Here is a 13,641-nt window from a genome sequence, read left to right as displayed (position 1 = left end):
GGTAATATTATACTGAGACAGAGAGCTGGGAGGAGTCAGCCTGTGTTCATGAGTCAGAGACATGGTTAATCTCCACAGCTGACAGCAGGCAGCAACACAAGATCTTTATCTGAATCCAGGGTCCGGAAGACAGGATAGATCTTCTCCCCCTGATTGAAGACCATGTCAGTGAAAGTGTAGATGTGAGTCCTGGACTCCACTGTGTAAAAGGAGACCTTCCTCTCCTCAATATCCACACACACCCCCAGCCTCCTGGGCCGCAGACTGAAGGGGAGATCAGTCTCAGGGTCAGTGAGAGCAGAGAAATCAGTAGGGTCAGAGTCCAGACACCAGTAACCCTGCTGAGGAGAGATGCTGACGACTCCTTTCCTCTCTGCTGACTCTCTGCTCACTCCTATGATCCACCTTTCATTCACTTCCACCTCCCAGTAGTGTCTCCCTGCGATGAAGCCCTCCCTGCTCACAACACAGGACCAGTAACTAAATCTGTGTGGATTGGCAGGAAGACTCTTCCTCAGTCCATCTCTCACTCTCTTCCCATCCTCAGACAGGGAGAGATCACAGTGAGCTGTATCAGGGTCCAGAATCACGTCAGCTGTGGGAATAAAACAGGAAACATCACAAGAGTCTCCTGCAGATTATATGACAATTAAAGTCAAAATGTACTTGTGAAATGTGTTTGACCCCACTGTTGTCCATAGATCCTTCTCTGTGGTCAAGAGGTCAATAAACCAGTATTCTTCTGTTGGGCTTCACAAGCCTCAGTTTAGAACAAAATCACAGTTTTGTTGATCCTGTTCAATTGTCTTTAAGACTTCCAGGTTTCAAACATTTATAAAAGACACCTGACTGTGTTTCTGGACAAAGAGCTCCTGTTGCCCTCTACTGGACAGGAATGGACACTGCAGTCTGGCCCTGAAGCTGACAAGACAACATCTTCCCCTGATCTTTCACACCTATTCTGTGTAGAACAGGACGCTGTGTCCATCACTGACCTGTTCCACAGGAGAGTCTGTCAGTGTGAAGCACCGATACTCTATATATCACCTCTGTCCTGGAATGAGGAGTCTGATATCACAGGTAAACACCCCACACTCACCCTGCCTAACCAGTGAAATATTGACAGTCCAGCAACAGTCTTTAATTAAACACACCACTGGTCACTTACTGACCAGGACCATATGAACACCAGCTGGGCTGAAGAGAAAGAGCCCAAAGATATTACCCCTGTCCAGGAAGAGGAGCCCTACAGCCCCAGTAAATACCCCTCCTACACTGACCATGGGCTGCTGACCCCACTGTCCTGGGAGCGCAGGACCCTACTGCCCCTTACTTTCACAGTGGTGACATGTGTAAGTGAATGTCTTATTTTGACAGGAAACAGAATATTTTAATTCACCTGCTCTAGAAAAGTTCAAACTTAAATATCTCCCAACTACAATAATGGACTATTATATTCTTACACATCCATCTACAGACACTGTGTCACACTGAGTGAGAAAAAGACTGCTCTGTTCTGGAAACACAGAAGCTAAATTTAAACCCTATGCTTCTGAAGACACCCCGAAATCTCAGGTAAGTACCTTAACATTCACTGACGATGGTGATTAATGAATTGATGTTTGTTGTGTCAAACACACCACTGAGCCTGTTCTTGAACCCAGATCACTGCAGCCTGTCTCAGAAGTGAACACAGCTCTCAGATTAATTCCCCAGCACGGGAAACAGACTCCTTACTGACACATAAACACCCCCAACACCCTCGTCTCACCCCAACACCCTCTCACCCTGACAGATAAGACACCCGACAGCAGAAGAGAAACAGTCCAGCGAGTCTCTTCCTGACTGGATTGGACTGTAAATCATGACGCTTTATCGATTCCTAACAGTCTTGCATTTAACTGTCTCAGTTTTGCAATTGTTACAGAAAATTAAACCCACTTCATCACCACAATAAAATACTAACTATATTCTAACTATAATAAAACTATATTCTGTTTTTTCCCTCAGGAAGGCTGGAAGCTCCTGTCTCTATTCATTCATTACAGGTGGTGTAATAGCTCACCCTGGAGATTCCAGCAGTTACTGTACCTTGTAGCCTCAGTGGTCAATACTGTATAAATAAGCTGAATCCAAGCTGAAGTACAGAGTCAGACTCCCAGCAGGAGTGAGAGGAGGACTGATAAAGAAATCTGGCCTCTGATCTCTGAGACAAACTCTAGAAGAGCTCCAGGCCACCATCCTGAACCCTTCAAGTCAGTGTGGAGCTCTGATTTATTCCATCCACACTGAAAGTCTCAGCCCTTCACCTCCAGATCAGTTCCCCTGTGTCTGGGACTCTGGACTGGGGCAGGGGCACAGGACTGTGAGAAGGGACGAGCTGGAGCTGTCAGACAGGCTGGGATGTACTGTGTCTAGAGTGTTCGTAAAGTGTTGTAATTTAACCTCGTATGGGTCTCAGAGGTCTATGTAGCTCCCTGTCACTGCAACAGGACCTGATGACGGCAGTATTGTGCCATAATCATAGTCAAAGAGACAGCAGTTTATTATAAGACTATCCCTCCACCTGATTCCTCCTGATACTCTACAACCATCCAATGTGATGCCACAAGGAGCTGAGCCTGAAGTGGTGGTGTATCCACCAGATCATCATTGCATACTGTAGGTGGAAGTTAATTCCTCTGCACTTAATAGGAAGGCTGACTGGGGACACTGGCTGTGGAGTAGCAGCTGCTCCTCTCAAGCTCAGGCATGTGTCACCCAAGAAGTGAGAAGACCAGGACAAAGGCTGTGTGACATCACAGTGTGGAAATGTTTGAGCTGTGTGAGCGCTGGTAAGCTGCTACCAGCCGGGCTTCATATTTAAGTTGTTACAGCTCAGCTGGACACAGCCGAGGGCACGACTGGCCTGAACCCAAGTGTATACGACAGAAGAAGGACGGAAAGTCCTGAAGAGACCCGACCGGCTGGGGTCGGAGCTCTCTGGTACGGAGGGAAAGTGGATAGATGACTGAGTGCGTGTAGAAGAGTTGATTACTGAGCGGTGGGGTTTAGAAATGCATAAAAATGCATTTTTAGGTGTAATAAGGAGTTTATACACTCCGAGCCAACCATACTATCCCTCTCTGTGAAGTTCTCAGCAGGACTGCACTTGATGAAACTGCCAGCTCACACCTTAGACTGACATTAGCTGTCAACTGATCACAGATGCTTGTCTGTTTGGCCTTGTATCTGGAACCAAGGCACAGACTCACCCTCAGACTTACCAACATTACCTCAGCCACAAGGCACGCAGACATCACGGTCAAGGAGCCTACGCTTTCATCCACAGTTGCCTCTAGTTGATCCCTCAGACTTACCAACATTACCTCAGCCACAAGGCAACACAGACAGCATTTATACAAGTGGGGGAAACGTGAATCTGTTCTTTTCTACTAAAAGATCTCTAGTAGTCTAGTGTGTCTAGTTTAAAAATATGACATGTCTATCTTAGTTATGTGGATCTGACAGACTGAAAACCAAATGAAATACAACTTATTACGTTAGTACGCATATTGTGCATTATTACAGTGGCTTGATTAGGCGTACCTCTGTTTTGAGATCCTTCACTTTTATCTGCGCTTCAGAAACATCACATACTCAATTATGACTGGTCATTTTTTGACTGGGCTTGGATTAGGAGCATCCTTTCATTAGGATAACTGTCCTCAATATTATAAATGAATCCTTGAGCACTGGCATTGTACCAACGGTCCTCAAAACTGCTGCCATTACCCCCGTGCCAAAAAAGCCTAACATGGCTCTGGAGAATCTAAACAAATTTCGCCCCATCTCCAGCTCACCCTCTCTTGAAAAAATTCTAGAACGTGCTGTCACACTTCAGTTACATAACCACCTCATGACAAATAACTCTCGAACCCCTCCAATCTGTCTTGGGGTGATATTCAATTCTGGCTTAGCATTCGACCCACATGTGCAGCATATTGTCAAAACATATTTTTTTTCACCTCAGAAATATCGCTAGACTACGCCCTATGCTATCACTGTGGCTGAAAAGCTGATCAACACATTGAACAGTTAAACCGGAGAGTCCTGCTGTTAGTCCGATGTTTATTAGAACCAGTTTAAAGAACGCACAGACATAATATGCTGTCATTTAAAGTAAATTGCAGCTGTCTTTTAGAGATTCAATAACAGTTTGTACCTCCACGTGGTGCCTACCTACCTTAACCCAGTGAACCTACCTTGATGAGGAATGGGCCCATCCGCTCCTGTAAAGAGGAAGGAAGAGGATTGTTACTGGAAGTGCAGGGAGTTGTTGGAGCAGAGTGGGACCTGATCAGGCTGAGAGCCGTCCTGCTCAGGAGGCTCATCTGTTTGACTGGACAGTCTGGGACTGAGGCTGTAGGTCCTGTACTCACTGCTGGGACAGGAGTCTAACTGGGAGGCACCCCCAGCCTTTAGAAAGACAGGGAGAGCCTGATGAGGGTGGGTTTGTAGTGCAGAGACACAGTCAGTGCTCTGGTTGTGGGGTCAGTCAGCCAGCCCCCAGTCTTATCAGACATCAGGAGACTAGAAGAGAGCTTGGGCCAGGACTGCAGAGAAACAGCAACAAGACCAAGGAGTGTTTGGTTCGATTATGCAATCTCCTGTGCTTGTTTTGTCTGATCAGTACAGTCTGGTGTGTTGAAAAGGCCTGTTAGCACTGTAAATGAGTCATGTCTGCTCCCATGAGGTTCACCAGCACGAGTCTTCCAGATGTGAAGAGGTTACAGGTCAGCAAACTGACAAGGATCAGACATTCTGTTTTAATTAATATGACAGGTTTGACATTATACCATTTATTACAGAGATCTTCATCAGTCTGAACAAATACCTGCGAGTCACTAGGAGTAAACTTGTTAATGTGAAAATTGCTTGAATACAGCAATTTTAGACAACAGTCCCTACAGGAAGCTAGAGACAATATCAAGAAGATGGAACTGCACATCACAACAAATTAGTACAATAAACTACACTCAACACTTTACAGAACAGTAAACTTGAAATTGTACTGGAATTACCACTGCAGCCAACAGAGCGTCTGTTAGATTTTCCAATCAACCAGTTGCTGACAGGTGATCAGTTCCACCTGTGCGAATTTAATCTCCACACCTTTCTCATCTGTACCTGGTGTTATAAGACCAGCTTCTGCACCAGTATCTCGGTGTTCCCTGTGTGTTTCCCTCTGAGTTCTGACTGCACATTCCTTGACCTTGTTTATGGATTTTCATTTAGCCCACTGCCTCTGATCGCTGTCTCAGCAGGTAAGAGCCATGGTATTACTGTACATAAACTACACGCAGCTCAGAGCAGCAAGCTCCAGTTAAACAGACTGTGAGTGGACTCCCTGTGCAGCACTTACCCAGGTCTCGAAGCAGCACTAAAGTATTACCTGCAAAGAATGAAACATTTATCAGACAAGGCAGTGTCATTACAGAGATCAGTGACAATGGAACTGGAGTAATATAATAAATAAAATATATAATAATGGGGTAATAATAATAAAAGCAGCTTAACCAACAAAATAAAAGTACTGAAACCTAATGTACCCATTCTTAGGAAACTGTTTGCATCAGGATTGACTCATTGTGCCCACCTTAAGTATTAGGACAGTGAAGTCAAAATTGGTATTCTTATTGTATGTTCAAGAGATTTGCATTTGAAATGAAAAAATGAAACTGAGGCAAAAGTACAGTATGGCACCTTTTAGTTCTGTGCATATACTGTATGCTTTAACATTTTGGAATAATAACACTTATGTTCAATCCACCCCTGTTTTAGGTGATATCTCAAATCTCAAATGAAAATTGCTTTGAACCTATATTGAATTTATTTAAATCTGAAATTAAATCTGTTTGAGTAATCAGGAGAAACTGTACTGTATGTCTCCACTTTAGGAACTGGTGTACCGTAGCTGGTCTAATATCCCACATATGCTGAGACAACAGCCCTAAGATGCAGTGAAACTCTTCATCCTCAACCTGAGAGAGAGATGTTTCCCTGAGCTCTGGAATCGAGGACTGATCAACCCATCTACAAAAGTAGAGACAGACGTGACCTGACCTAACAGCTCCTGCCTTATTTTCATCTTTTCATCTCAAATCTGAATTGCATGAGAATACAGCAAAATAGCAGAGCAGCTAAACACAACAGTTTCAATTTCTATTGATTTACTTACATTTATCCTCCCACAGTGTCTCCTCCTCTGTAATAAAGAGACAGAATTATTAACAATGGTACAGGCTGCCATCGCATCACACAGGTGGGGCGGCACACTGGTGGTGGTGAAGGGGATCACCATTACTGTAAAGTGCTTTGAGTGGATTTTACAGAAAAGCACTATATAAGTGTAAGCAATTATTATGATTAATTAATCTGCTCTAGGGCAGCTGTCAGAATATTATCATTACAGCTTCACTGGGATGAACAGTGAATAAAGAACTGAAATTTACAAAATGCCCATCAGAATTACTTTGTTACTGATATACTTGGACAAGGAAACACGGAGACACTTTGATTGTTTCTAGGGAGTATTGGACACAGAACTGGTGTCACTATAACCATTAACACACTGTTCTCCAGGGGGTGAGAATCAGGATGGAGCCCAGCAGGAAGATCCTGGGTGTGTTGGGATTCTCTGAGTTTCCATCCCAGAGGAGAAGGTCAGATGTTCACTGTTGCCCATAGATGATGGAACAGCTCCTGAGTAACTTCACCCTGATTCACCTCCACTGGTGGAAACTCACAGTGAGACACAGCTGAAGACAGAGGAGCTCTGACACTGGAGGAGCTGGGTCTGTCTCTGCAAGGACAGCTGCTGTGGGCCAGTTCTGGTTCTGACTGGTAGGAACCCATCCCACAGTGTAGATCTCCCTCTATAACCCATTCTGAGAAGCTGAGCTGCTGGGATCTACAGCTCTTGACAGGGTGTCTATGCTCTGACTCCTGTTATCTAGAGTAGGGTGTGCTGCTCAGACACTGTCATTTACAGTCCATCCTGACACAGACATTCAGACACACATCTATAATGAGCACATACTGTCCATTCTTCTCCACTGGATCACCAGAAGTGCTGCTGCTGCTACAGTCACAGCTGCTAATAAGAAGAGAGCCACCATCCACCCAGAGGACGCAGGGAAAAAGTCTCCTGGAAAACAGAAAAATAAGAGGTTTCTTATTGAGACTGATTTTAATACATGTACTGTAGTTAAATCGGCATGCTTTTAATGCCTGGCTAGCGTTAGGGTTACAAGAACCATAGAATTTTGCCCGCTGTTGCACTTTTAGCTGCACTTTAAATGACAAAATGAAGAGAGTTTACCCATTAGAACAGGTATTCTTCACACTTTTCATCTGGCTCAGTTTTGGATAAAATCAATGGATAGGGCAATATACAAAAAGGTGACCAAAACTGTCCGAAAACTAAAAGTGCAGATACTGTAGTAAGTAGTTAGTCATCATTGCAGGCACATGTTTAAACCCAGTGCTGAGATTCAATAAAGCATGAGAGATACCTCATATTCTTGATTTTTTAGACAGAAACCACAGATAGGAGCAGTTATTTAATCTTGAACCTCTCAGAATTTCTAATTTTTATCCGATTATTAGGTACATTTTTACAGAAAGTGTCTTATTGAGAGTGGAGTTACTGTGTGTCACCTGATTGTATGTGCCTGACAGATTCAGCACTTTCTATTGAGTGTTGAGGTGAGTCCTTTCATCATTAGTTCCTATGCTGGGCTGTGCCCAGTGGCCCAGGTGTGTTATGTCCTGGGTGTGTGTGAGACCTCAGGTGTGTGACAGCTGAGCTCCACTGTTCGTGTTTAATACTCACTGGGAATGTGGAGCTGAGAGCCCCAGTCTGGCTCAGGCAGAGCACTCCTGACCAGACAGGAGAAGATGTTGGACTCCTGCTGGACTGGGATGGAGCTGCTGACACTGAGGAGCCCCCGACTGTCCCTCTCCACTGTGCTGCTGGACAGTGAGGTCACATCATGTCCATCCCTGTCTGTCCAGGTCACTGCAGGCGCAGGGACCCACCCCTCTGATCTGCACAGCAGCTGGGTGTGACCTCCTCCAGGAGAGTGGAGAGAGACACTGAGGGCTGGGAGCCCAGGGCTGTGGGTTCGACACAACAGGAGATATTTCATAGCTGATAAAAGCCCACTGTCGCTTTGATTTCAGAACACAGAAATGATAAAGACTTGTTTAGAATCAACAGTTTGAATTATCTGTATATTATAACTCTTAAAGTTTCTCCACTCAAGGTGACAGTTGAGCTGTCAGCTGATGAACTGGAGTGTTGAGGTATCAGTGAATCTGTATTTACAGGGGACAGGATCAGTATTACAGAGACACAAGGATGGAAACTGATCAGCTGAGTGCTGAGCTGTGTAATTTTTTTTTTGGTGTATGTGCAAGTCTTTTCCAGTTAAGTTATTACTGTATTCTCTTCTCTGTATTCCCAGAATAATAACAGAACAGACATCACAACACGACACAACACAACACAGGTACCTCAGTCTCTCTGATGTCTTTACCTATGCAGACGTGTTAAGGTAGCCAGGTAGATTCTGTGCAGAGTAGTGAAACCGTGTTCTAAAGCTATAAACCAGAATCCAGTCCAAAAGTTCGAAACCGAAGGATTAACACCAGCAAAGGTACCGAAGCACAAAACAAAGTCATAAACCAGGGAGCTATAAAGTCGAAGAGTCTGAATACCTCTAAAAGCGCAAACCAAAACAACAAGCCGAAAAGCGAATCCCCTGGGCTGGGGATGAAAAGAACAATGAACTTCCAAAATACTCCGCTGGGAGAAATACTGGGAGAAAGACTAAAGCTCCCTAAAACAGAGAAAGGCAGAGAATGCTTTGAAAGGACTGAATGAGAGAGGTGAGGGGTCAGGTAGAAGCTGGAAATGTAACAAGACTGGGGGTATGTACAGTTTATTGTTGTGTTGTACTGTTTGGTTTAGAGCTGTATTGACAGTGAGTGTGTTATTGTGTGGACAGAGCTGGCATCTTACTGAGTACTGATGTGATCAGTTACTCATCACAAATATAACTCTCTTTAGATAATAAACCAGACTGAAAGACACTCACCTCTCACATCGAGATCGTTAACAGTGTCATCATACCACTGGTCAGAGAGCACCATACACTTGTACTGTCCATGATCAGAGCGTCTCACATCTCTCAGTATTAGAGACACATTGCCTCTGGGGAGCTCATCTGGGAATAATTCAACCCTTCCCCTGTAGGCTGGATTCTGTCTAACAAAGTTATAGACTCCAGATTCATATAAACAAACAAAGTTTTCATAGTCATCTCTAAACCAGTGGATCTCTAGGTCCACAGCGCTGATGTCTGGTGACAGGTAACAGGGCAGGACAGCGTCTTCACCAGGGAAAACAAACACAGGAGCAGCTGGACCAACAACCCGAAACGTCTCTGAAAGAGAAAGAGCACACAGCTGACATGAGTCTCAGCCTCTACACAGACACACACTGAGACAAACTGGAGACTCATACTGACAGAGTGAAGAGAAGCAGCTCACTGATCTACAAACAGATCATTAATGATCCAGAACATGTGACTGAGGAGGACTGAAGATCAGTGAGTGTCTCATCTCCTCTTCCTCACACCAGAGATTCTCAGACACTCAGATCCTCAGCTTCACTCAGTGAGCAGCTCTGCCCTCAGTGAGAGGATCTCTGACTGTTTTCACTGAGGATCTCTCACTCTGCATTCCTCCCAGACTGCCACAGAGAACCACAAGCAGACATTTCTGCTCTGATATTAATCGCAGTATCCTGACAGGCTGAAGGAACAGCGTCTCCTAACTCTTTAACAGAGAGACTTCAGAGTCAATCCAGTGCTCCTCTCCAGAGGTAACAGTCAAACATGAACCAGAGTGGACATGATGAGAAAGTGCATTGAAACCTGAGAACAGGAGGCACACAAGGCTGTGGGAGTGTAGATCATGGTGTCAGGTCAAGCTCCTGAAACCTGTATCTTGGCTTCTTGCAAGAACAGGTTCACCCTCACGTTCTGATCAATGAATATTCAGAATTAAGAGATTTTAAAATGTTCTAATGTTCAAATTATAAGTTTCAGATGTTTTGTTTCCAGAAACTGTAATGAAACCAGTCTTCGGTATGAGGGTCTTGTTCATGTTATTGATTAAAACACCAATAAGAGTCTCACTGTACCTGATCCTGAGACACAGGACTGGTGGAGAAACAGCAGAGTCACATAGAACCACTGCAACTGGTCAGCCTTCATCTCTGAAATAAACACTCTGATGGAGATCAATGGTCTCTGAAAGATACAGACAGACAGATCATTCAGCTCACTTACTGACTGACAGAGAGAGAGCTGTTCTGTGTTTAGGGGATCTTGGGTTTATTGGGTCATACAGTATAGACCTCGGTATCATTTATTATGATCCAGATTTGCAGAGAGATGATTTAAACTAAAAATAATTAAAATTTTAAATGAATAAATATTTGTTTAATCCAGTGTGCACGAATTATTACTTTTTTCAACAAAGCTGTGCCAGAGAACAAAGAATTCATGTGTCTCTGTCTATTCCAACAACTGTTCTGACTCTTCTGGAATATATTCTGGAGCAGCAGTTCTTAACCTTTTTGAGAGTGCGACCCTTTTTTAACATTAAAAATATTTCACGTAGTAAAAAAAGCACTTTGTTTTAAGCGCTTTAAATGCTCTTTACTAAAAGCTTTGTTTAAATTCTTCCTCTTCAACAAGTCTGGTGTAAACAAGCAGGTGTGCATCTCCAGAGACACCAGTGGTCTCGTCAAGTTGTAAAGAAAACTACACACTAGATCTTATCCTAGAGATCACCTGCTCTTCCACGTCTCTTGCCATACGCCCAATGTGGTCAGACACAGGATCATTGACACTGGTATCAATGACACTGGTATCAGTGACACTGGTATCAATGACACTGGTATCACTGCCAGCTGCTCTGCAGCACTTTCCCACACAGGATTGAAACCGTTTCCTTAGCGCACAGTAGGGGAAAAAGTCCCACCTAACGTGTGGCTTCCCAGTTTGGGCAGTCCAGTTAGCTATGAGGAAAGACACTGAAGTGGCTTCTGGCTCACAGTTCACAGCTCTTTGGAGGGCAGATTGTTGGCCTCTCAGCTCCTGTAGCTTTCGTTCAAAACACTCAACAGGTTTAGACTGCAAGGCTGAGTGTCTGGTCTGCAGGTGGTGTAGCAGTCTGGAGGGCCTGAGGCTTTCCTGAGCCAACACTTCGCCACAAACCGTACGGTGTGAATCCCTACTCTTGGGACTGTTCGTCAGATTTTCTCATTGTTTTCAGCTGTGCGTTTCTCCACATTATCTTCAGCTCTCACTCCTCCAGTCTCACCTATTAAAACCGCTCCACTGCTGGGCTCATCACGACTACCTTGCGCAGAAGAAGAAAGCTCTACGAATATAAACACAGTCACGGCCCACCGATAGGAATGAATGTAGCGGCCTCGCTGGGTCCACTGAGTCACCCTGCTGGTGGAAACAGTCTGAACCCTGCAGGTGTGTACAACAGCGAACTGTTTACCTCTGTTACTGTCCATTGATGTGTAAACACCCTGAATCTGCGGACGTGTCCCGTTTATCACTCTAGTGTGTGTGTTGACCTTAGGTTGATTCTGTCTCTGCTGCCTATTGTGTGACCCTCATGGGGGTCAGGACGCCCAGGATAAGAACCCCAGTTCTAGACAAATCACTTACAACTTGGGGGTTATGATCAATTATTTTACTTGTTGACTAAACCGCTCGGTCAGTTCCTGTTATTCACCATTTTCATGTCCCCCATTTGTAACAATATTATATTTTGTGCTTATTGTGTTTCTCAGCTGCTAGAGCTACCAGCTCTGCTGAAGCTGCTGTTTCACAGACAACCTGAGTGACATGGAAATGACTTTATCAAGAGCACTGAGGGCTGATAACAGGAGGCACTTTACAGCACTGCTGTCCTGCAGCTCAGTGTGTCTGTGAGCCTGTCCACTCCCACTCCAGAACTGGCCAGTGTGTCTGTGAGCCTGTCCACTCCCACTCCAGAACTGGTCAGTGTGTCTGTGAGCCTGTCCACTACCAGTCCAGAACTGGTCAGTGTGTCTGTGAGCCTGTCCACACCCAGTCCAGAACTGGTCAGTGTGTCTGTGAGCCTGTCCACTCCCACTCCAGAACTGGTCAGTGTGTCTGTGAGCCTGTCCACTCCCACCCAGAACTGGTCGGTGTGTCTGTGAGCCTGTCCACTCCCACACCAGAACTGGTCGGTGTGTCTGTGAGCCTGTCCACTCCCACTCCAGAACTGGTCGGTGTGTCTGTGAGCCTGTGCACTCCCACTCCAGAACTGGTCGGTGTGTCTGTGAGCCTGTCCACTCCCGGTCCAGAACTGGTCAGTGTGTCTGTGAGCCTGTCCACTCCCACTCCAGAACTGGTCAGTGTGTCTGCAGCAGGGCTGTCCAGTCCTGGTCCTGGAGGGGCTGGTCAGTGTGTCTGCAGCAGGGCTGTCCAGTCCTGGTCCTGGAGAACTGGTCAGTGTGTCTGCAGCAGGGCTGTCCAGTCCTGGAGGGGTCAGTCAGTGTGTCTGCAGCAGGGCTGTCCAGTCCAGGTCCTGGAGGGGCTGGTCAGTGTGTCTGCTGGTGTTCTGATTGTTCTGACTCAGTTCAGGAAGTAAAGAGCAGCTGCAGGTCATTGTTAACTGAGCTCAGATGACAGACATGACCTCCAGCACCAGGGCTGGACAATCCTCTCAACACCGAGAGCAGCAGGTTTCTGGAACAAGCAGCCCAGTAGGGTGGCCAAGTGACCACAGACAGCTGGACACTGACAGACAGACCAGGTGCCTTTTACAGTGCCTGGACAGGACAGGCACCTTGAAATTGACACAAATGTTACAAAGTTACAAAGTGACAGAATACAAGTGTTTGTGCTGTTTTCTGTCTTCCTCCAATCACAGGGTCTGGACAGCTGATCAGCCTACAGAGAGTCTGGGATTCTCCACACTGTGTTAGATGACAGAAATCACAAGCACATTCATGACATAGGAATCTACATCATCATCATCTTCATCATCAAATTCCTTAGAGTTATACAGTGCATTTCTGGACACTCCACTCAAAACTCTTTACAGGTAATGGGGATCCCCTCCACCACCACCAGTGTGCAGCCCCACCTGGATGATGCTCCAGTCTGCTCACACACACCAGCTCTCAGTGGGGAGGAGAGCAGAGTGATGAAGCCAGTTCAGAGAGGGGGGTTATTAGGAGGCCATGATTGGTAAAGGCCAAGAGAAATTTGGCCAGGACACAAGGGGAAACACCCCTACTCTTTCTGAAAGACACCCTGGGATTTTTAATGACCAAAGAGAGTCAGGACCTTGGTTTTATGTCTCATCTGAAACACAGCACCTTTTTACAGTCCAGTGTCCCCATCACTATACTGGGGCATTAGGACCCACACAGACCGCAGGATGAGCGCCCCCTACTGACCCCACTAACACCTCTCCCAGGAGTCTCCCCTCCAGGACCTGACCAGGCTCACTCCTGCTGAGCTTCAGGGGGCT

General features: G+C 45.6%; 1 protein-coding gene across 2 annotated transcripts in view; it reads right to left on the bottom strand.

Moving 5' to 3' along the window:
• LOC138238391 (E3 ubiquitin-protein ligase TRIM39-like) overlaps window positions 1-13,641 on the bottom strand; it is a 43,507-nt gene that overhangs the window by 17,235 nt on the left and 12,631 nt on the right. The gene's annotated exons all lie outside the window — the stretch shown is intronic.

This window comes from Lepisosteus oculatus, chromosome 4 (genome assembly GCF_040954835.1).
Source record: "Lepisosteus oculatus isolate fLepOcu1 chromosome 4, fLepOcu1.hap2, whole genome shotgun sequence".
Classification (NCBI taxonomy): Eukaryota; Metazoa; Chordata; class Actinopteri; order Semionotiformes; family Lepisosteidae; genus Lepisosteus; species Lepisosteus oculatus.
Note: the sequence above shows the minus strand (reverse complement) of the source record. Positions and strands in the feature narration are given on the sequence as shown.